The sequence below is a fragment of the Lepisma saccharinum genome, chromosome 25 (genome assembly GCF_977018435.1).
Source record: "Lepisma saccharinum chromosome 25, izLepSacc3.1, whole genome shotgun sequence".
Classification (NCBI taxonomy): Eukaryota; Metazoa; Arthropoda; class Insecta; order Zygentoma; family Lepismatidae; genus Lepisma; species Lepisma saccharinum.
Window position 1 is genome coordinate 62,984,161 of NC_139253.1, and position 26,036 is coordinate 63,010,196.

A 26,036-nucleotide genomic window follows, 5' to 3' on the forward strand; every position below is an offset into this window, starting at 1 on the left:
CGCTGGGATTTAGGGGGCGGTATATCTTGAATAGCGGAAATACGCTCGGGATCCATAACCATTTGTTTATGTCGTATAATATGCCCCAAATACTTAATTTCCTTAATCATCCATGTAGATTTAACAGGATTGACTGTAAGACCGGCCTCACGAAGAGCCTGTAGTATTTCGGTCAAATGCAGGATGTGAGACTGCTCATCAGGCGAAAACACCAGCAAGTCGTCCGCATATGTAAGGAGAAATTTGTATTTAAAGTTTCCCAAGACTTCATCGAGTACACGAGACAGCATTTGCGTACCCAGATTGATACCAAAGGGAACACGAGTATATCTAAACTGCCCAAATGAAGTAACAAAGGCGGTCAAATCCTTACTCTTTTCGTCTAACCTAATCTGGTGGAACGACTGGCATAAATCAAGGCAGGAAAACACAGCAGCATTTTGCAAATGCTGAAATAAAAGATCAATACCAGGCTGTGGAAATTGATCATATGCGATTAATCTGTTTAAGGATTGAAACGAACAAACCAAACGATGGCCGCCGTTTTTCTTCGGCACCAAAAGGCCGGGCTCGCATATTGGGACCTGCACACCTCAACGATACCCTGAGCCCGTAAATCCTCAATTTGTTGTCTTAGAATTTCAGTTTGAACAGGGTTCAATTGAAAAGGCTTAGCCCTGAAAGGGATATCGGACACTAAGGAAATGGACACTGGTGGTAATGTACATTCACCAACCCTGTCCGTAACAACGTCCGAAAAGGTACTCAGTAAATCTTGCAAATGGGAAGGAAGACCGGAGGAAGATGGCAAAAAAAAGTTGCCGTTCCTGGCCAGAAACCGGAGTAAAATTCTGAATGGAATTTTGTGACGAAAAGGGAAATGACATATGTTGCGGAGATTTGTCCACGGAAAGACCTTCCTCAAAATAGGGAAATGAAATAATCCAAGTCTCCAAAAAGATGGTTGCCTTAGTATGAGAAAAAATCCATCCCCAAAATCAACGGGTAAGGCAACGAATCCAAAACCCAAAAACACCATTTCCATGACAAATGTCCTAATCGGAGCGAGAGTTCACAACGAGAGTTTAAAGAAAAAACGCGATTTGTCACATCCTTCAAGTCCATTGTCCTGTTTCTAACAATTGAAAAGCCACATTTTATCTGCCCCAATAAGGAAGAAGAAACAAGCGACACCGACGAAGCGGTATCGAGTAGAGCAACCGTTGGTTGGTCCCCTAATAGAACCTTAATCGTAGGAGAAGAACGAGTTTCCACAGAAAACGGGTGTTCTGAATGCAATTGAATAGGAGGGGCAAACACAGGAACAGAACGCAAAGGGGAAGGCAGAGGGGAAGGAACGGTTTCATCTTTTGGGTTGTTTGAAATCTGAGTCAACGAAGGACTAATATTATAGTCCTTCAACGCCGCAATGGGAGGTAAAGACGAAACATCGTGTTGTACCAAGGGCAAACAGGATGGTAGATGCCTGGCCTCCTGAGAATTTGTCATCATGGCCAAAGGTAAAGGCGGCGTGCTCGCCGGTACATCGTGTAGGGGAGAATCATCATGATTAGAATCCGAAGGCGTATTCAAAGTATCTTCTAAGGGGGGGATGGAAATGATGCTATATGGGACTCAGGATACATTTGCGAATGCCACTTCAACTCCGGTTGGATTATGTGTTGAGCCAGAGCAAAAAATTCTCTAATATTTTGAGGGCGAGGATAACCTAAAATTAAGGCCCGTGCTGGGAAATTCATACCCTCAATCAGAACCTCGAGTAATTGTTGTTCGGGCCATTCAGCGGCTAACACCTGACTAGCGTCGTAAACATCTCGAAGAAAGGAATAAAGTGTTTCCGATGGTTTTTGAACGCGGTGAAGGATGGATGACCGAAACGCTTGCAATAATGAAGGAGGTATAAGCCGGAGCCAGACCATCGATAAAAATAAATGCCTAGGTAACTTCTGTGTAAGACCTTCGAACCAAATATCACGGAGAGGATTTAAAGTATATGGTAAGGCCATTATTAATATGGATTCAATATCCAATTGGTCCAAAGTAATAGTTTTGTGGAGGATACACAAAAAATTAAATAAATGCATAAGATCCATACCCGTGACGGGCAACAATTCTCTAAAAAGGAAGGATGCCGTCTGGAAACGAATAGTCTCCCTTATGGGTGAAGAATTTTGCTGTAGTATTACTCCTTGATGAAAATCCAAGGCAGAGGGGGAAGGGGGGTAGTGGTGATTACCCATACGGAGGTTGCACGTCAATAGTCATTCTCACTATGCGAACACCCTCGCTGAGAGAAAAAAAACAACAAAAAAAACGATCACTCCGTCCGAAAAAAAATGGGGGGGTGAAAAAATGTCTGTTACTAGTAGCGTAATTGATAATGTGGAACAAAAAAAACCTGCTCTGCAACCAAAACTTTGTAACGCTTGTGTAGGGCGGCGCTAACTGACCCAAATTAGTTTAATAATAATATAACGGAAACGCGTGGTATGGTTACCCTTGTCAGCACCTACCTCCTAGACAAGGGATACAAAACACAAACTAACGCCACGTTCCTGTTACGTGGTTGTTCCTAAACACTAATCAGTCAACAGAAAGGTCGCGTCAGGTTCCATTATTTACTGGAATCCAAGAGAACGGGCGGAATCCTAGAGATTCCGTTCTTTTTCCTTTTCTTAAACAAATAGGGGAAATAAGGTAGTGGCTATATTCATAGATGTCAATTATATTATGTCGTATTATAATTGGGCACTTATCCTAATGCATCAAAAAAGGCCGTTAAAGTTTGTAAACACAAAGGTACACTTGCATAAATAGACATATAACATAAACCAAACAAACTGTTGCGTGTCAATCTCCTCAAGGCGTCGCAAAGAAAAAAAGACTAATCGCGACGTTTCAACATTTTACGTTGGTTAATTGACACAATCCAAAAGGAAGGGTTACCATGTAACTGTCCAATCGAATGCGTTCAAAAATGGCTATTCAAACAGGGAAAAATTTAATCAAACAAGAACAAACCAATTTTTTTATATCTGTAACAATTTCTGTTTGATTTATTTCTCATCAACAAATATAAAAAGAATCCTTCTGGATTTAACATTAACAGTTGTGTCACTCAAGGAGGACAAAATTAAAAAACGGGTGAAATATAGCATGCCACGCTATTTGCGTGAAAACTTACAGTTCTAACAATTTACAGTTATTACTTTCGTAATGGTATAATTTCTTACGCATGGGTATTGATGCTACTATATTGGTATTTAGGTAAGTTTTAATTCAGGTTGGTAATGCGAGGGTTGCGACGTTCGAATAAAAAAAAGGGAATATATTTAAGCGCAAGATTCTGACAAGCTCCCCAACGATTCATAAGCAGCACTCTAAATATGAAGAGGACTTTTCATCATATGATAGCTCGCATAGTCAAAAAGGAGTCGCGTTTGAGTATCCCATATTACAGTCATTATTCTACGTGAGTAGCGTTCGTATGTCCGACACTTTATGCAGCCTACGTTTAAGTCAATTCCCTTTGGGGGCAATTAGGCTTGGTTAATGTTCATGCAATCAACACACGACACTCGCTTATCACCACCAAAAGGGGGGGGGATGGTACGTCAAATGCGAGTTCGCAGATAAAAATTCTGAAGCAAGCAAACTACAGGATTTCAAGATAGTAATGTCCGATTTACCTTGTTTATGTTCCTTTGGCGTCTCCTAATAAATCATTCTCTCTCGTCTGTTCGGGTACACATTGCTACAGCCGAGAATTCCCACTTGAGTCCGGAAACGTAGCTGGTAAAAAAAGGTCTTCCGTCTCGATATGGTCCTGGTGGCACTCAAAGGAACTGGCACTCTAGGCGAAGATTTCCTGTGTAGCTGCTTGAAAGTCTGGTTGCGAACTGGAGGTTACCCCGATCGGAATCATCGGAGAAAAAAAGGGGAAGGGGGGGAAGTAGTTTTCATTATCACCGCTTGACGGCGAGAAGCTCCAAACACCGTAGTGCTGCCGTCTATTGGGTTTGTTTGAGAGCTTATTTAAACAAATAAGGTCTATATCCGTACCGTATCGTACGTGTAATATTCGCAAGTGAAAAATAGAAATTGTGAATATTACAAGTTCCAGGGTTTCAGCACCATTCTTGTCACGGGTGTTTGAGAACTCCTTCCTCAATTTCGTGCAATGGTCGCTCGTCCTTATAGTCGAGATCAGCGAAAAGTGATGTTACGTAACAAAAATAATTAAAATGAACGTGATAGAAGAGTACTTGCTTCAACTCTCAAGAAATCTTATACAAAACCGGAATAGACGAAAGAAGTATATTCCTAAAATTATACGGTTGTAAGATTTAATTACGTGCTTATTGTGTGTTCTTTTAATGTTCCATTACGTTGTATTTATTGTAGGAAAGTTAATACATAAAATTCAGCGTTAAAGTTGAATAAAGTGTAATTAGTTAATAGTCACATAAACTATGCTTGTATTTGTATATTATATTGTAATTTGTAACTCTTCGTTAATCGAATTTCTTAATTGTTATTTCGACGTGTGGAAATATAAAAACTTTCTTCTGCAATTGGAACATTCCCCTGTTTTCTTTAATTACTACAAAAAAATAATTCTGTTTTATGTTTCTCTTTGCTCTGTGGCTTTTTTTCCCAAAATAAGATTTTATATAATACTTTCTACCCCGCTATCTCCTGTGCTTCATGTTAACTAAAGAATCATTTCTTTATTTAGTAAGCGATGCGATAATCCGTGTTTTCTTGATTCCTCGTTGTTTATTTGAGCTGAAAGAATGTATTGTTATGTATCGGCCCTGTCCGTTTGTTTTTCTGTCTGTTTATTCAGGCTCTCAGAAAAGGCAGATGATATAAAAACAAAGTTCGGTTGACTAATGTACCTACGAGATCATAGCTCAAAGCAAAATGCTAGTTGTGAGGGATAACAGTCTATGGGGTAAAACAATTCAAAGTTAACGACTAACACAATTTGTATTGCTGTGAATAATATAATGATAATAACATGTTAGATATTTTGTGTGTTGAATGAACTGTGATTTTTTCACTTAAGCGATATCCCATTGTGTCGTGTCTGTGTTTCATTCCACGACGGAAAGCATTCGATATATACTTCTTTCTCAGAAAACTCCAAAGTTGGAGCCATAAAATTGGGTGGAAAGAAGCATTTTTTAACATATAGATATCGATCTGTTTTTCAGATAATCGAAAGATAATAATCTATATATATTTAACCTATGCTATCTTCGATAAAGCTACAAATGTGTACTTAGGTATGCAAAAAGTTACATACAAGCCATCACTTTATCTAAAATAAATTTTCCCTAATAATCGGTCAATTTCTCTGTTTACTTATGTTGATTGTTTGATTGAGTTAGTGATTGAAGTCTACTTTATGCTGCTCAGTAAGGCTAATCGGGACTGGAAATACAGTTTTGAGAGGGATCATAACCGCTATGTGCCTTCAACGGGAATCGATCCCGGGACCACATAATTAAAACGCTACCGCTGCTCCATCAGGGATGTTTCCTGTTGATGTCAAGGATGGACACATTCGATATACCTAAGCTCTTACAGGGATATATGCAGAACATCCTGTACTGATAAGAATATAAACTTGTTCTGGTGAAAGAGAGTGGCGGCAATGGACATTTCTAGTTTGTCATGAAAAACGTTTTAAATCCATTCGTTTTACAGGTAATGACACAAACATGAGATGTGCAAAATGCACATGCAAAATAATATTTTCTTTGCAAATTTTAAGATAATACGTTTAGAACACTCTGGTTTACACGCCAATGTTTGCAATATAAAAGGTGATACGGTATAAAAAGGTACGGGGAGTTTTTAAATTTCCTGCAGTAAATGACAGTTTTCTTCAGTTAATATATATATTGCAAATTTTGTATTTAGCCTACTTTTACGTCGTTTTTCCGTCACTTTGTTTAACTTCAACGATGAGAACGCGTGGTTAATTTAGTATGTATCTTCTCTAACATCATATTTTTTTCCCAATTTTGGCTAATCGCTACAATGGAGATGAATGACTACAAGCAGTATTCGAAGTCGGGGTGCTTGAGAACACCCCCCCCCACACACACACACTACCACCACCAACAACAAGCACAATCTAAGTATCACCCAACCTGCCATGATACGAGACGAACCTTTTCTTCTGTCCCATCTACTTTTATGAGACGAGACGGAAAATGTCTCGTCTCGTGAGCAACATTAACAATAGAACCATCCCCCTAGCTGCCCCAAAGTCTCGAGCAAACATCCTTCCATGTAACAATTTCCAGTTCAATGAAATTTCACTCACAAGAAAACAGTCATGCCCAGGTCGAGAGTCAAACATGAAACATGCGACTCCCTCAGATAAATCATGTATTTTGTGTATAATAATTACAACGCCAGTTCATTCCTTGTAATTCTGAATCTGCCGTTTGCTTTGCACGTATAAGCAGGATAATATTCAGTTTTCGAGAGATCGTACCTTCGAGACGAGGAGTCAAAAAATATATTATTGTCTTTTTTTGTATTTATAATGAGTAGTGTATATTAGTTGTTTCAAAATAGCACTTAGTAGGAATGCATTTGTAGCCTCTGTTTTTTACCAATCGAATATCAGTTTTTGACATATTTTGACAATTTTTTGTCGATGTTTTTGCGTTTAGCGATGTTTTAGTAAAATTTCCCTTTTTTCCCACTCGCACTTGGTAGGTATGCATTTGTAGCCTCTTTCTTTATCAATTGAATATCAGTTTTTGACATATTTTGACATTTTTTTGTCGATGTTTTTGCGTTTAGCGATGTTTTAGTAAAATTTCCCTTTTTTCCCACTCACACTTGGTACGAGTGCATTTGTAGCTTCTTTCTTTTATCAATTGAATATCAGTTTTGACATATTTTGACAATTTTTTGTCGATGTTTTAGCGTTTAGCGATGTTTTAGTAAAATTTCCCTTTTTTCCCACCTCACACTTGTAGGTATATCACGATCTTACGTGATATAACTTAACCTATTCATTTTTTTTATTACATGCTAAACTACACGAGAGCCTCTACGCGCTTTGACCCACTTAGAGAGTAGTATGAACCCAACGTTCTGGCTGGGCCCTTTGACCTACTTTTTATTTTAAGACGTTTTAAGGACTAAACTAACCTACAATGAGAGAAAAATGGACAGAAAAAGCTCTGGCATCACTTTTTAAGCTTTTTTTTTTATCTCCTGCAAATCTTGCTCTTATGCTACCTCGCCTTTTGACCTACTTTTGAAATGACTTACGACATTTTCCTATAAGTCTGCTGTCTCCTCTTACTGTAAGGTCCCTTAGTGTAATCTACTACGACTTGCTAATATAGGCTTCTGCTCTCAGTGTAATCCGTTTTTTACGGACTAAACTAACCTACAATGAGAGAAAAGTGGACAGAAGAGAAGCTCTGGCATTATTTTTTTTAGCTATTTTTTACCTCCTGCAAATTTTTGCTCTTATGCTAACTCGTCCTTTGACCTACTTTTGAAATAACTTAAGACATTTTCCTATAAGGCTGCTGTCTCCTCTTACTGTAAGGTTCCTCAGTGTAATCTACCACGACCTTGCTCTCAGCGTAATCTGCCACGATGTGTTTTTTTTGGTTTTTTTTTAAACTCATGTGTGATCTTCTACAATGTGTGCCCTCCCCCTGCTACGACCTAAACCGGGGACACCTCTCTCCTACGATGTTATTGCCCCCCCTCCCCCCTGCTACGATATTTTCCTCCTCATGATGCAAAAAAAAATGGTATTGTAGATGTATTTGAAATCGACTGTGCCGCGTGAAGGGCATGTTCAGTGAACAATAGGAGAGAGAGCTTGGGAGAGTACAAGCAAGCGCTGCCCCTCAATTTTTTTTCAAGAAATTCGATTTGATCCTAAAAACTCTGCAACCCTATTGGAGTGCTTTGGGTGTTTTTTTTTAGATTAAAAATTTTGTAATTGTAGGGGTTGTAGAAAAAAACTATTATTGCTTGTTGGCGATATATTTAAAACTGTTCCGTCACCCTCTCGTTCTTCACGTCGTGGACGAAGGACTTCTCTGCGATCAGGATGACGCTGCATCGAGTATCGGCAGGCAAGGCTTCGTGGAACTCGCAGAGGATCTTGATGTTGGTGCGATCGTTGACCACCACCTGCTTCCTTTTTGTGGTATTGATGACGAACATCGGCCTGCGGATTTTGAATTCGCTGGGCGTGTAGTACATGTCCACGCTTCTCTCGGTCACGCGTTTGTAAGAGGTGTAAGCTTCGTAAAGTTTGAGGTAATCATCTTTGGTCATGTCGAGGTTGTAATTTTCGCGCGGGAACACTTCGTTCCTACCATTCTTGAGATAAACGTTCTTGATCTTGCAGTCGTCGAATTTGCTGGAATCTTTTTCCTGATTCTTATCGCGCCCGGTCTGAAAGAGCACTACGACGAAATCTGGCATGTCGAACTGTATGTTGTTGAACTGAGTCGTCACGTCGAATTCCATGTGACTTCCCGACGCTAACTTCTGCACGCAATGGTAACCGTGAAAGTGAATCGGCACCTGCGGACTTTTCAAGATCTCCGCTTTGTACTTGAGGGCGTAGTTGGTTTCGTATTCCACCACCGGCATTCTCAACTCCATGCTCCGGATGACGCATTTCGCCGCTTCGGGTAAAGTGTTGGGCAGCGGCGTGGTGCCGTCCGGACCCAAAGTAGCGTATATCGCTAAAGTTGGTGTATCGCATCAGTGCGTCGTTGTCGTTGGCCGCTCTTCGAAACGAGATCCTCAGTCTTCCCTTCCACATGATCTCCTTGTAGTCCGAGAAGAATCCCGGAAGCAGACGCATGGGAAAGAGCACCGTGTGACTTCTCGTCGATATTTTGGTCCCCGCTTCGAATCCTCCCGCCTGATAATATGTCGCGTCCGTTTTGGATAATTTCAATGTTCCCACTGCCGTCGACGTGATGCCTGGATAATCTATTCTGTCGATGACGGTGTTGTGTTTCCTCACATCCACCTGCGAGAACAGGTGAGGCACGAAGTTGTCCACGAGTTTCAAATTGGCATTGGGCGGGAACGCTTCTTCGCTTTCTTTCTTCACCACGTCGAATTGAAGATAGAGGTCCGCTCTGTGAGAATGAACGAACCCGTCGCCTACGTCCACGTCGTTTTCGATCTCCCTGTTCGCTTCGTTCAGATTGGCGAACGTGCAACGGTTGGGAGGGAAAGATTGCAACTCGTAACTTTCGATTTGCTCCATTTTCACTATGTGTGTTATTTATTATAAGTTGATCTCCACGATGGCAGTGTTCGTTGCACCTGCGAAATCCACCACGTCTCCTTTCTCGTTCGTCACCACCAACTCTATGTTGTCTATGCGGTTGCGACATACTGGAAAATAGATCGGCGAAGAGGGTGTGTAGATGATCGGTTCCATGAATTCGGAACTTGGTTTGAAAGTAGCTATGATCCCCGTCTGCTTGTGACTTCCCAACAATCCGTCCGAGGATTTCGTGATCATGCCTTCGGCCACGTTGCAGTGTACGTTCAACGTTTCGATGGCCAAGAATTTAGGAATATTGGTTGCTACGTGCTTGATGCCAGCTTCGAGTTTTGTGTCGTTCTCGAAACCTAAAAGTTCTCCCATGGTGCCCAGGTCCACGGTCTCCGTCGCCGATACGATTTCCACTCTGTGCGTGACCGAATTTTGAGAAAGGTACGTGCCTTTGGGTAATTGAGCTTGCAAAGTGGAAAGGTTGTATTGGCCTGGCGTGACGACGATGTGTTCGCTTCCGACGCTAATTTTGTTGTTGTGCTGCGTGACGTTAGGTATGAGGTACATGCTGTAGAATGCACGCAGAGCTACGGATTTAGGATAGACGATGTCGTCGTGCAGCGTGAGTTTCAAGATCGAGGATTCGCTCGTGAGATGGAACAAGCCCATCGTGTTTAAGATTCCACAATGCTTTCTGGAAATCTTCCACCTGCAGCTTATTTATTTTAGAGAGAAACGTGAGCATGGAGAGGCAGAGATGACCGCAGTTCACGTCTCCGAAATTTTGAATGCGTTCGTCGTTGTAGTATATAGAGGTTTTGTTCGTTTTCAGATAATGAACTAAATTTGTAGGAGGAACGCCTCCGAAAGAATCGAAAACGAATGCTTTATCATCATTTTTGTAGTAACATATCCAATGCGTGCCTGGATTTTCTTGACTGTCCAAGTTGACTACTCCACATTCTCTATTTTTAACGGTTGAAGGTAACGAGTCGGACATGAAAACTCCTCTGAAGTGTTTGATTCGTAATGGTTTGATCAAAGATTCAATGTCTCGGTTGGTGAGTGCTGCTGTTTCTTTTTTTTTAAATTTCCTCATGACGCCCTTCCCCCCTTTCTTCTCCATGGCCAGGTTGTGGCGTTTCTGTTCTTCCAATTCCGTCTTGTTCTTCTTCGAGTCGATGACGGTTTTCGCGATGGCGGCGCTTCCGCCGGCCAAACTTCCAACGGCCCCCAATGCCGCAAGGATGGCCGGGATGCTGAATATGAAACCTCCGATCTTCTGCTGTATCCGCGAACGCTGCAAGCGTCTCAATTGAGGTGTGCTGAGAAGCAATTTCATTCCGTGTCCTTTCGTCAAGCAAGAACGTTTCTTCTCGCGTTGTTTCTTGGTGAGTAACCCATCGAGGGCACTTAGATTTTTCAGATTGGAGTATTGTATCTGGTACACGACACCCTTGGGCTTCATGTTGATGCTCTATATATATTTTTCTTCACGGTATGTTATTTATATATATAAATGTTCTGAGATTTTTTTTTGTTTCGTGTAATTTTTTTTTTCAAGGTATGTTATTTTATATATACTCCGCGCAGTCGTTAAACGAATTCTATTACGTGCTTTGTTTTCTTACCAAGAAGTTCCTTTGTACCCTTGTACACGATTCGAGTTTTGTTCTCGATTAAAATAGCTAGCTTCTCGTCGGACAACATGTTAGCGTATCGATCTGGTAAAAATAGACTGTATTGTCCGTCGAGCAACAGACGCACCTTGGGACCATACTGGGTAAAAACAATTGAACCGGAAGTTATCGTGTAAGGTTTGCCGACTTCCAATTCCTGAATTTTTACATACTCGACTGACAAATTTAGCATTTGTTTTAATGCTTGAAGATCACTCATTTTTTCAGTCGTCATATCGAAGAGAAATTTCAGGGTGTTAGAGAATTTTTTTTTTTCACGATGTGTGTTATTTATATATACTTTTTTTTTCACGAGATTTGTACCGAAGATTTTTTTGGACAGTGTGTGTGTGTTAGAGGAAGAAAGTCCGTGCTTCGGAAAACGCTATGATGTGCGTGATGATTTCTTCGGTCTCCTGTTTAGACTCTAGCCAATCATCCGTGTATCGTCTTCTCCTCTGCCTCGCCTCGTGCAATTCATCTAACCTATCGTTTAATTTTTCCCCTGCGGCCGAAAGAAGAGTGTCGAGATCACCGCACCTCATGCCACTGATCTCCCGAAGACGGTCCTTGACAGCCATTTCACAAGGGATGCGAAAATCCGGCGTCGTTTTTGCTATGATTACAAGTTTATTAACATCTCCGTTTACTGCCTGTTTAAATATTTTACATAGCAGTTCGTGCGGCAAATCAGTTATACGAGACATGTTTTTTTTTTACTGTATGTTATTTATTTACACACCCCACCCAAATTTTTGTTTCGTGTTCATGGCGATGGTGGTGCCCAATGCTGCAACTCTTTAACCCAACGAAGCGTCTCTGCTGACGAATCTTTCGAAAGCGGCATGCTCTAACTTTCTGTCTGCTTCGTGATGTGCATCCAGATCCGTCTGCGTGGTGTTGTAGGCGATGTCGTGATCTTTGCATGCGGCGTCCAACGGATTCACACCCTTGTCTCCTCTCTCCAATCTTTTCTCGAGTTTGGTACCCGGTCCACAGTACTGGTAGCCAGGTAAATGCATCTCGAAAGGTAGCTTGTTGATGATGTCGTTCACGAGTCCCTTTCCTTCGGCCACGTTCCAGAATCTCGGAGGGAGGGTGTTGATGATTTTGATGAGGTACCCTATACCTTTGTCGTCGTTCACGATGAAGTTGGTAAGTTTCGTGCTGATCATGCCCACGATGCCAACCTTCTCGTTGTAAAAATTATGATTGCCTGCATTCTCTTCGCCGGCTATCACCAACAATCGGTCCACGAGCTTCCTCACGTCGTCCACCCAAACGAATTCTTTGGGTAACGTGTTGTAGCGTTTGACGCCGTTGCCTGTTTTGACCTGGTTACAAATCGGTTTGATGAGATTCCTGTACTTCTCGCCGCTCCTCGATTTCACCCTATTCTGCGAGGCGTCGTTGTTTTGGTACAAGGCATCCGTCATGATCAGAATTTCCTTGTAACTCTGGTAATCTTCGTCGGTGTAATCCTTCGGCTGCTTTTTGGCAACGAGTTCCCACAGTCCCACCGTACCCGGATACCTGGTCCAACTATCCATCTCGCCTAAATTGACTTTCATGTCGTTGCCTTCGAAGGTCACCTTCGATTTTCCAATCTTCCACACGACACCGCCGCCTTCGTTGGTTTCCATGCTGGGATACAATCCGAACACTTCATCCTTGTCGAACTTTCCCGTGCTCAGGTAGTCTCGTGCCAAAGGTCCCAACTCGATTTTATCCGAAGACGACGACGTGCTACCTATGGCTCGACGTCGTGCCGGTACGTCCTTCAGTTCGAACGGCGTCGAAGGAATGCTCGAAATGGGCGAGGGTACGGCGTAACTTTTAGCTGCGAGTGGCAAGAGTTCGTTGATCAAATTTTTATTTTGTTCCTTGACACTTTTAATTTCTTTACCTAGACCGCTGATGGCATCGATCACAGGTTTATCTTGACGTTTCTTCTCTTCGTAGGATCCGCGATTCTCGGATTTCCAACCTTTGAAGCGTTTCACGAGGTATTCACGCAACTTGAGATTTTCGTCTTCTTGAAATTGACGTTTTGACATTTTGCTATATACGTTGAAACGTTTTTGAAACGTTGAATTCTCAGCCTATACGTTCGGTTCTCGTAGTTTTCTGCTGTCACCCGCTTGAGACTATCCACTTTTTCTAACACTCACTTTTTGTTGTAATGGTTATTTTATATATGCTTGTCGGACGTTTGAAAAAAAAGAACGTTTTTTCAAATTTTATTTTTTAGATTCTCGATTTTTGATTTTTTTTTGGATTCTTTTCTTCTTGTTGCAAATCTGAAATTGTCCTCTTGTTAGCCTTTGAGACGTCTAGATAAACGTTTATTTTATTCCTATATTTTCCATGGTTTGCCTTTCGAGTCATGTCGATGGTCACGAATCCGAAATCGTCACTGTTCCAACAGTGGGAGCAGAATTTAGAAAATAGATTGTAATTCACGTCGGCCCCTACGTAATCATCGTGTGCGTGTTTTAAATTGGTGTGGTCTTGTCGAAACAAGCATATGAAATTAGCGTTGTCGCGTAGCAGTTGTTTCGGAACCTTGGAAATAGTTTGTGCCAGGTAGAAACAATCCAATCCTTTGTGACGATCTCGAGTGAAAAAATTACGAATCTCGTTTTGATTTTCCAAGATCATGTCGTCGAACACCACAACGGAATTCTCGAGACAATCGTCCAGTGGAATGATTTCGGATGCGAAAGTTGCAATGCCCAGTCCCTCGTACAGTTTCATAAGTTGCTGGTATTTCGCTTGTTCGAGACTTTTCGAAAATACGTAGAGGTGTCTGTTTTCCCAGTCTAACCAATTGGGTGAGAGGATAAAATTATCAATGAGCAGTGTCGTCTTTCCGCACCCCGAAGGTCCTACGATCAGACACCGTATGCTGTCGGGGAGCAATTCGCCGTTCCTTTTCTTCGTTTGACTTTCCGAATCAGGTAAACGTTTCACGACATTCCACGCACTCATAGAATCACTTCGTTTGAATCGATCCAACTCGTGTCCGGAAGTCCCAGCCATTTCACCAAAAGTTTGTCGCCTCTCTTACGCAAAACTTTTTCGATAAGGTACGTGTCGGGGTATTTAGTTTTAGAGAGTTCCTCCTCGTAGAAGCGCCCCAATAAAATTTCACCACCACTGTCCTTTATTATATACGTGTGACGGTTTCCGGGTAAAACACGAAGCACGGTAAAAAGTTCCGTTCTCCAGTTTCGTGTGAAACCCCTGTCGAACGTTCGCTTCAATTTACTGACCCTCACCTGGTCTCCAATTTTGTATTTAGGTTTTTTTGTCGTGGGCGTGTACTTTGGACAGTAAACGCTAGAAATTAAACGTTGCTCGTCGGACTTGGTAACGTCAGCTGGCTTCATGCCTATCGTTCTGTGCACCGTGTGATTATAGTCGTCAACGAGTTCCGGAAGAATGGTGACCCAGTTGTAGCTTCCCTGAAGCGTGAAGCGTGACCACATGCGCGATTTCAGAGTGCGATTGAATCTTTCCACGATGCTGGCTTTGACGTCACTGAAGGTCGAGTAATGTCGAACGTCATGTTTCCGAATAAACTTTTGGAATACGGCATTGTAAAATTCCTTCCCCTTGTCCGTGTGCAGAAAGCGTGGTCGTCTGCCGCCGCTTTCGCGAAAAATTGTCTTGAATGCTTCCGTGACGCACGTTCCTGTTTTCGCCTTCAAAGGTAGAGCCCATGCGAATTTCGAAAATGTGTCTATGACGGTGAGAAGGTACTTGTTGCCCTTGTTCAATTTATGTACGTTTTTTAACTTGCCGCTACTCATCTCGACGAGGTCGCTTTCCCAGAGGTCATCGACGCCCTTGGTTACCACCGCCAAACGTTCGTAGTTGCGGCGTGCAGGTTTATGCAATTCTTGGACTATGGCTTGCCTAGACATTTTTTTTTAGAGATTACGTTTGAAGAGAAGCACCAGCGTGATGGGATTCAAAGAGGGTGGCACCTCGCTCGTGTTTTGAATGATCAGCTTATCGCCGGCACTCACGTCGAAAACGGTAAGATCTTCGTCTTCGTGTATTTCATATATGTTGCGCGTTTCGTTCCAACGTGCCAGAGGAATGTTTCCTGCTTTCTGGACACCACGATTTGATATCAAGTTCATGGTGGGAACGCTAGCTTTTCTGCCGTGAGACCAGTACGAAAATTCGTTTACCTGAATCGTGCCATCGAGGAGAAACTTGTAGTACGGATGATAAGGATTCAACATGTACAGTTTGTTACCTTCGACGAACGTGGAGATTGTCTGTTGATTGGGTACGCTGTTGATTTCGCTGGCTTGCAAGGTGAACAATTTGGCGAATTTAGTGTCGACGCTGAGCAGATTACTGTGAATGTGTCCGAGTTTATTTTCGATGGGCAACAAATGCTCGACTATTGTATCCGTTACGGCAGAAAATGACGGTTTGATTTTCACTTCCACGTTCAACTGCTTGTAGTTTTCGTTGAGTTCTTGCAACTTGGCACCGAAAGAGGCCAGCGTCGATTCCTGCGTGGATTCCAGCACTCCAACTTGATCTCTGATGTTGACGACGATGTTCTGAAGGTTCTCGACTTGATTCAATTTCGAGCTCTTCTCCGTAAGATCGTTCACGATGCTTCGCATCTCTGTAAACTGCGTGTGAAGGTCGGCGACGCTCCGCGAAGTGGGCAGCGTTGACACCAGCGAAATAATTTCGTCTCGAATCTGTTCCACGTTCGCCGTTTCCGTTTCCAGTCGTTTCAGCATACGTGATATGTTCCTTTTCAAAGCGTGCAATTCTTTGGAGGTGGGGAGATTGGCCACCCTACTCTCGAGATCGCTCAATGAACTTTTGAGTTCGCTCGATTCGGATAGTGTCCAAATCTTCGCTCGAAGGCACGCTCGTCCGTAACGATTCCAAGTCACCATGTATGTTGTCCAGTACGTGATGAAAATGAGCTAGATTGGATTCGACGTTCAAATTTTCTAAATACTCGATCTTCTGCTGAACCGTGCTCAACGTGTCTTGAATGCTCGTCAACGCACTCGCTACAGCGTGAATATTTTTAATTTCTTCGTTGATCTATTCCAGAGACGCCTGAAGCATAGCGATGGTGGTTTGAATGTGTTCGAAATCTTGATAGGCCTCCAATTGAATTTTTATGTTCGCGACGCTTTTACCGATGACCTGCAGTTCGTCCGACGATGGTAGGTTCGTCATGGTATCTTCCAAAGTCTGCAACTTGGATTTAATTTCTTCCAACGTGCCGGTGAATTCTTCTTGTAATTTGGAAACGACGACGTGCAAGCGTTCTACGTCGATATCGTTCACGACGGTTTGAAGTTCAGAGAAATTCTTTTCGATTGCGGAAGTTCGTTCTTCGATTTCGAGTTTCAATTTTTCCAAATCTTCATTTTTCGATTGAAATTGCTGTAATTTGGCCAAATCATTTTGAAGCAAATCCACACTCAACTGTATATTTTGAACGTTGTCGTAAGAAGGTACGTCAACATAATTTTTTATGAGTGTTTTCAGTACGGAATCGATTTTCAGAATGGGATGGAGACATTGCGTTTGGAGCGTAGCGATCTCCGACTCTAAACTTTTGTTTAAGGTCTTCTGCAAAGCGATCAAATCGCTCCTCAACTTTTTAATTCGGACGTCCATCATGAGAATCTCTTCTGCGTGGTCTACACGCTTGGTGTTGCCGAAAATGTCGTTAGGAATTTTTGGTTAACGGTTATATATAATAGGATAGACGATTCGTAATTCTACGAAGAGAGGAACGAGTTTGTCGTAATCTCCAAGGAGTTCCACGTAAAGACAATCTCCTGCTGAAACGTCGTACGCCATGTTAGAAAGTACCTTGTCGTGCTTCATTCGAAAAATGTTCTTGCCGGTAGAAATTTTGATTTTTCGCCCTTCGTTCTCCGGATTCACGGTGATTTGAAGTTTCCCTTCAATCGGAATCTCGTAGAAATGTAAATTGTTGTTGAAGACGTAAAAAATCTTGCCCACATCGTCATCCAATTTTGTCCAAATACTGTTGAGATGAACGATCAGTAGACCATTGAGTTTAGTTAACATGGAAGGTAGAAATTCATGATCTGTCGTCGCGCGGTGTACAGTCTCCATTGTTTGCTTTCGGAAACCAAAAAGATACATTGTCCTTGCTAGTTACTTATTGTGTATGTGAGACAACTTAAGTTTATTTTTTTTCATTTGCATTGCCTACAATTTTTACTAATTTCTAAACGATAGTGCCGCCAAGGTAACGTGTGGATTCCACAAGACAAAATACATCTTTTATCGTCATGCGGATCTAATGCTACTTTCCTAATTTGTTTGTTGTAATCACGTGGTCTACACTTTGGATTCTTTGTTCTATACGTAGTATCGTCGATTGTGAGTAAAGGCAATCGATGTAATCGTGGAAGGTGAGTTTGTTCTCCACCGTATTCTTGCACACACCTTTTGCTTTCTTCGTGACGCTACTCTCTGTTCTCATGGCATACATCTTCGAACGCAAACCCGCGAACTCGACAATAATATCACCGTTACATTCATCTTTCAGTTTACCTAGGACTTTTTTGTTGAGGGAAGGAATCCCAAATCTGTTGGGTTGAGGATATGCAGAAGTGTCGAAATACTCGAGCATGGAAGGATTTTTTATGTCTTCATAGAGGTTAGGTGTTCGTATGCTGTAAATGAAGCTGTCGGTGTCCGTGTACAAAAGTGATATCTTATCATTGAAGAAGGGTTTCATCACGTCGTAATGAAATTCGAACATGTAAAGTTTCGACAAGTCGAGAACCGTTGCGCCAACGTAAATTGGTTTTCTGAATTTCATCAATTTTATATCTAGTGCCAAATTCTCGTTGTAAATTTTTCTCGACTTGAATCTAGGATCGGCCACCCACTTCATGCATTTATTTTTATCCGAAACCAATTTCACGTCTACATGATTCCGCACGTTTTCCATCGTCTTGCCATACACCGCGTTATTCATCAATTTAAAAAAATCTTTGTCTAAATCGGAAGTGGCAACCGTCCTATGTTGCGTGTTTGTTTCAATGTACGGTTTGAGCCACTCGGAATGTTTAAACCTGAGGACTCTTCTAACATTCGCTACCTTTGCACCCTTCCCGATCAAGAATCGGAGATTCGAGTAATGAACAACGTATCTCTTTTTCCCCTCTAGAGTCAACAAAAGCTTGCATTGATTAGAATGAGGCGAAGATTTGAACTCGGATGCCGGTGGTAAATCGCTGAACAGATCGTGTAAATGGTCGGGGAATTCGATATCCACCTCTGCGAAGAAGCCATACTCACTATCGTCGAAATTTTCTATGTCTATTGATGCCCATTCGAATCCCCCGTAAGGAGGTTTCTGTACCATGGCATGTCCGTAGAGGTTATTAACGTCGGCGTAGAAGATGTAATTCGATGCTCGATTTGAATCATAATCTTCTTTCATGTGCACGTTGTTGACTTTTGCATATCTCTGCACACATTGTACCATCCCGCCCCGAATCCCCCTCTCAATGAAAAGTAACATGTCCACATCCGATATCAGTTCCAGCTTGACCTTTGTCTGGAATAACATTGCCGACCACGCTAATCCCTGCAGGCTGTAGAAATACGCTGGATCTAATTTATAAATATTGGTTGCCGTTTTCCTGAACGCTTGAAAAACATCCGCGAGTATCGTCACGTCTAATTTTAAGTAGGCATCGTGATAATCGCCGAGTGTCCTACATTCTAATTTCTCCCACATGAGTTGCACGTGTTGGTATTCTTCGTCCGTGATTCCTTTCTCTCTGAGTCTGCTGTAAAATTCTCTTGGAAGTGGGAGAGCGTAGAGGTTAAATTTAGAATTATCACTAACATATTCGTAAGGATAAATCCCTTTACGTCTAACGAGTGCTATGTCTACGTTGGGAAAACTAGCTTTTGTAATTTTGAATTGTTCGTCTAAAAGTTTGCCGGCAAGAGCGTCCAGGCTGGCAGAGAGAAATCTGTACGAATCCAGAAACCTCATCTCGATGGTATTTTTAGTCTCAGGAATCATAACTCTCTTACTTATAGAGATGTATCGTTCTTCGTTTTGACCAAAAATATCTATTTTTTGAGTGTCGTATCCGAGTTTCCTAATTAAGGGATGAAAGTCGTAATTAGAACCATTGTGAAAGAATACGGGGACGAATTTTGGTTTTTGGATTTTGAGGTTGCATGCATTACAGATTCAGCTTATGAAGCGACCGTCCGTATGCGAATGGTGAAACACTTTACGATTGTCGTCTGTGAAGTGGTTATTACACACAGGACACTTGACAGAGTCATAGTAATTTTGATGTTCGATAGCAGATAACGGAAGCATCGGTTTCGATGTTTGCAGCATGCATCCAATTTTCCCAACCTCCTCGACCATCTTTTCGAAGAAGCGTTCGATTGCATCGGGTCCTCGGTATACGTACGGTTCATCTATTTTATCCTGTCGCACGACAACGTAACCGAAACTGTTTGGTTCGTGAAGCTGGTAAGGTGTGGTGGAAGAAACTTCGGGATCCGGAATGCAGTACAAGAGTGGATTGAGGAACGCCTCGAAATCAGCAACGATGATGGCCGGATGTTCCGACAACGCCTTGTGCATCCTGAATTCTTCCACTTCGTTCTTTTCGGGCATCAACATTCGAACCGGTCTGTTGTTGCCGCAATATATTTTATGTTGAGCAAGATTATCGATAGCAATCTGACGTCCGGTGTATTTTCGATAATCGACTTGTTTTTGATCGTCGAACATGGTTAGGCATCTCGGGCAAACTTCGATGTTGTTTGCATGCTTGGTTGATTGACTTCTGACCAAACGTGATAGTGAACGAATAAGACAGTAATGGTGAACACTGTCGTTTGAAATTAGAAGAAGATTAATCACACGAGCATCATCATCGTCGACATCACTTATCCTGACGGGATGCACGACATGTTTCTCCAACGTATAGGAATACACGTTGATGATTAAGCGTTTTCCTTCTGCATCTCGTGCTCGTGTTTCGAATTTTGATATATCAGAAATGGTCGCCGGGTATTCGATGCCAGCCATTGCATTTTCCAGTTCAGGTTCATGTTGCTTGTAATGTCCAACCCACTGTGGATTATTTTTGCAATGAATCGGGTGAAGTTCCGCCAACACACACCAAAGAAAACACTTGTCATCGCTGTTCTGTATATTTAACACAGCCCTCTTGTGTTGAATGTTCGGTGGAAGAGGAACGTAGCTGGAAGCGCGAAGAGGCGAGAATCGGTTCACGTAAACGGTTAACGTGTGAGGACTTCCACACAGAGACCATCCCGACCCTTTAGCCTCGAAATCGTCGTGTTTCTTAACCAGTTCATTTGAAAGATCAGAATAAAATTCGTCCAAATTATCGACGTCCGCCAAATGAAGAGCCTGGTTTTTTGTTCGATGATAAAAAACTCTTGTTGTACCATCGACTTTTTCGTATTCGGAAAATAGATCAACGTATACTTTTATGGAATTATTTTCCAATTTATTTTTTAGAATATTTATCACGGATGTTTTCGTTTCATGCAAGAAACTAAGATTGTCCCGGCCTGGTTCCGAAGTAAAAGAGAAATCCTGAATATGACGGTTGAATGCAGATCTAATTGGTTTTCGTTCATTAGATAATTTAATTTGCTTGGAAGTGGAAGCTTCCGTTTCTGGATCATCGATTTTTCTTTTAAATGTTCCTCGTTCGGTCAATGGTTTGCAAATGTTAAGGTGTTTACTTAAATGTGTAATGCTGATCATCTTTCCGCATCGAGCACAAGGCTTAGAAGGTAACGAACGATTAATTCTCGAACCTGTTTCGCTACATCTTGCTCTGTGTACCGATAAATTGTTCCTTGAGATTAGCTTCCCACAAGTAACACATTCAGTTTTATCATTTTTACGATTGAAACTGGTGGTGGATGCCATTATGCTTTCTCCAAAATCACAGAAATCAAAAAGTGTCTAGCAATACAATTTTTCAGGTATGTTATTTTATATAGAATTTCTTGGGGGTGAATACAAAAAACTCAAGAATTCAATCTATACTGTGAATAGAATTTTCAGGTATGTTATTTTATATAGAATTTTCTTGGGTGCCAATACAAAAAAAAACCTCAAGAATTCAATCTATACTGTGAATACAATTTTCAGGTAAATCGACGAAAATAGTTATTTTTACCGTTGAGGTATCGACTCGTGAACGATAAGTTTATGATGGGGATGTGTTTCATGTCCATCAATTTGCCCCCTATCAACAAACCGAAACTTTGCTGAAGAACGTATTGACGAATTTGGCTGCGCACGCTGACCAAAGTGATGAAGTAGATCGAAGGCAGCAAAATGTAAATAGTATCTTTCTCGATCAAACCATTCAACTGCGTCGGAGGGATGGGGACCAAATTTCGAGCACTCAATTTTTTATAATTTTTAACGTAATATTCGTAGAGGTCTTGCGTCGTCACCGAAACGATGATGGGAAAATTTTTTTGGGGCTGAAAAAATGTTTGAGATTGTAAGTGGTGTGCGTGTATCCGTAAATTTGATTCGATGCTATCGCTTTGCAACAAGATGCGAGCGGCGCGTTGATCGCCGGATATTGCAACCATCGGTTAGCATCCCTGACCATGGGCGTCCACGTACATTTTTCGTAACTCGTTGTATCTAAAACGATGGGCATGATGGTGTTGTTGAAATCTGATTTTAAGATGTTCTTGGCGACGAGATGAAAGTACAATTTATAATGCATCGTGAAGACGCAAAAATGAATTTTGGATAAATATAAAATCTCATCTTGAATATGCTTGAAATCTCCGAAGGATTGACGCCTAAAAGAGAGCGAGGTCAGTATATTATTCGGCGGTGGGTAGGTGAGCGTGGATTTTGCCGTGTGCGTGAGCGCAAACGGTATGGAAGGTCCGAATTTACTATCGGTGAAATACATTAAACATTTCAACAGCGTTGGGTGGCTCTTGTCGACGCTCGAAAACTACGGGGTCGTCCGGGACTTGAAAATCAACCTATACTTCCCGCAGCCTTCATATCTTGACGAAGGTCTGACTTTGCACCGATGCATACTGGAAGCGTCCATCATGGAACCGACGAAATTAGGAAACGTAAATTTTTTGTACGTTAGTTTCGATGATCGCCTGTGCCTCGAATTTGCCATCGACGGTTGGGTCACCAGGGTCGTGTCGAATCCAACCTACAAAAATTCCCCCTCGAAACCAGGAAGAAAATGGAAAGTTGACAAGTTGAGCAACAACGTACAGAGAAGCTTGCATTACTGCAACTCCTACGACCAACTCAAGGCACCGGATCATTCCACATGGACGGCCGAAAACAATAAGCAATTTACTCTGGTTGCTTCCCAACACCTGGGCGAGAACGGAGGCATGATGCTGTTCCGCCTCGCTCCCGGCATCGATTGTTCGTTTGCGGACGTGCTGAATGGAAAAGATTTGCTGCAGCGCTTCAACGAACCTGCGAAGAAGCAAGAATTCGTTGCTCGCTTGTGCGATCAGAGCATCCGATGCCCGAGCCACGGAATTGCCATTTTCGAGGATCCCGTCCATCACATTTCGAGTTACGCGCTGATGCCGGACGTTTGCACGAACATCCATTACGACAAGTTACGAAACGTTTCGGATTTACAGTTGCTGCAGCAAATAAATTTCTCTCTCGAAACACTCGATTCTTGAAAAAAAAAAAATTGAGGGGCAGCGCTTGCTTGTACTCTCCCAAGCTCTCTCTCCTATTGTTCACTGAACATGCCCTTCACGCGGCACAGTCGATTTCAAATACCGCTACAATACAATTTTTTTGCATCATGAGGAGGAAAATATCGTAGCAGGGGGAAGGGGGGGCAATAACATCGTAGGAGAGAGGTGTCCCCGGTTTAGGTCGTAGCAGGGGGAGGGCACACATTGTAGAAGATCACACATGAGTTTAAAAACAAAACAAAAAAAACACATCGTGGCAGATTACGCTGAGAGCAAGGTCGTGGTAGATTACACTGAGGAACCTTACAGTAAGAGGAGACAGCAGCCTTATAGGAAAATGTCTGAAGTTATTTCAAAAGTAGGTCAAAGGACGAGTTAGCATAAGAGCAAAAATTTGCAGGAGGTAAAAAATAGCTAAAAACAAATAATGCCAGAGCTTCTCTTCTGTCCACTTTTCTCTCATTGTAGGTTAGTTTAGTCCGTAAAAAACGGATTACACTGAGAGCAGAAGCCTATATTAGCAAGTCGTAGTAGATTACACAAAGGGACCTTACAGTAAGAGGAGACAGCAGACTTATAGGAAAATGTCGTAAGTCATTTCAAAAGTAGGTCAAAAGGCGAGGTAGCATAAGAGCAAGATTTGCAGGAGGTAAAAAAAAGCTTAAAAAGTGATGCCAGAGCTTTTTCTGTCCATTTTTCTCTCATTGTAGGTTAGTTTAGTCCGTAAAACGTCGTAAAATAAAAAGTAGGTCAAAGGGCCCAGCCAGAACGTTGGGTTCATACTACTCTCTAAGTAGGTCAAAGCGCGTAGAGGCTGTCGTGTAGTTTAGCATGTAATAAAAAAAATGAATAGGTTAAGTTATATCACGTAAGATCGTGATATACCTACAAGTGTGAGGTGGGAAAAAAGGGAAATTTTACTAAAACATCGCTAAACGCTAAAACATCGACAAAAATTTGTCAAAATATGTCAAAACTGATATTCAATTGATAAAAGAAAGAAGCTACAAATGCACTCGTACCAAGTGTGAGTGGGAAAAAAGGGAAATTTTACTAAAACATCGCTAAACGCTAAAACATCGACAAAAAATTGTCAAAATATGTCAAAACTGATATTCAATTGATAAAAGAAAGAGGCTACAAATGCACTCGTACCAAGTGTGAGTGGGAAAAAAGGGAAATTTTACTAAAACATCGCTAAACGCTAAAACATCGACAAAAAATTGTCAAAATATGTCAAAAACTGATATTCAATTGATAAAAAAAGAGGCTACAAATGCATACCTACCAAGTGCGAGTGGGAAAAAAGGGAAATTTTACTAAAACATCGCTAAACGCAAAAACATCGACAAAAAATTGTCAAAATATGTCAAAAACTGATATTCGATTGGTAAAAAACAGAGGCTACAAATGCATACCTACTAAGTGCTATTTTGAAACAACTGATATACACTACTATAATGATAAGCATTTGCATACGTTGTTAATGCTATATTTTTCGAGACTTGAGACGAGAACGAAAATTGTCCTCCCAAACCGAGACGAATGTTTATAAATCGAGACGAAACTGTCAATGAGGCATTTACAAATAAACACGAGACAGACATTTACAACTCTCAACTAGAACGAGACCAAGGCTGCCATGTCTCGTCTCGATAGGATCCTTAGTGGTGAAGTTGTGAACCAACCAATTAATGCGTTCGGGGTAACAAGATGAGGTGGCCTTTTTCGCAGTATAAAATTCAAAATATATTGTACCATTTCAGTATGGGATATTGTTATACCCATGGGCGTATATATAGTTCACGCGTAGGGGGTGAGGGATGGATCAACTTTTGGTATGATTAGGGTTGCTTTATTTCGTAAGTGAAAATCCAGGACAGTGCTGGCCGGAAGCTTGTTGGGGAGCCGGGGGTGCTGGACCTGACAAAGTTGTGTGTATGTAGTCACGAAGTCACGCTACTTAGTATTGATACTTTTCTGTTATTCTTGTGTCAATGCGTTTTTATAAACCAAATATCTTTAAGATGACTTGAGGGGGGAAATAACTGATTTGACAGTCTCAATGGAGTTTATTATCGCAGAAATTCAGAAACTATCAGGCAATTGCAAACATTTGGTCTGCAGTCCCATCTGGTGTGTGGAATTACGTAATTTCCTTCCCATCCGTATCCCGACCTACGTCTCTAATTTTTAAGAGAATAAAATAAGTCCGAAGAATTTTTTATGAACAAGCGAATGAACAGGTAACTCTGGTAATTTTACTGAACCAAAGGGGGATGGACCCGTTGAACTACCCCCTTAAATACGCCCTTGGTTATACACATTATTTCCTTGTAATAATTATACATAAACTAAGTATATTAATATGTACCGTGCAACTGATGTAATCTTCTCAGTGTATTTTCTCTTAATTGCCCAAGAATATTTGATCATAACTTGCGCAACAGAAATGAAACACAAACTGAAATTGCTTTATGGAAAATAAAGTAAAATAGGCTTTATAAATAAAGTGAAGAATGTGAAAATTCTTATTTTGCACTACATACGTTACGGTAAATTTCGATAAATATAAGTTTAAAACATATATATTTTTGAAAGTTTGGTCAGCAACCAATTTTACAAGCAATATTTTTCGCATGACCTGAGAACACGCACGCAGCAGAACCCTTTCATTTATCTTGCACGTGAGCAGCAGGGATATTTCATGCAAGAATGATCATTACAAAGCATAGCTTTCCTTTTCACTATCGCTCCTTCTTCCATTATTTTAATCTATACAGATTTGTAAAACTGCTGCACATGTTCGCTCAAAGTGGGCTACCCGCAGTAAACTGGACGCTCGAAGCAGACGAAAAATGAGCTCTCCTCAAGAGGTGATGTATTAACATTTTGGGGCGTGTTTTCAGCGCAACGCTAGCCTCTCAACTTTGGAAGTCTCGTTACTGCCTTAAACTGGACGCAGAGAAACACGCGAACTTGCAGGGGTCATTTTCCCAAGGTGTAGTTTTTAAAATTGTTGTAAATAAATTGAGTGGAAATGTCCATTGATTCTAAAAACTGCGGGGGCAAGGTGCCAAATCTAAGGGGGGCAAGGACACTTTACTTTCCATTTATACATAAGATTTAGTATAGTGCGGGGGGAAAAGTAGCAAAAAGTGGTGGGCAGCTGCCACCTCACGCACTCTACATTGCCCTCTACTATTCAGATATATCTTACTTAGATCAATCTATCCATTTGACTGTGA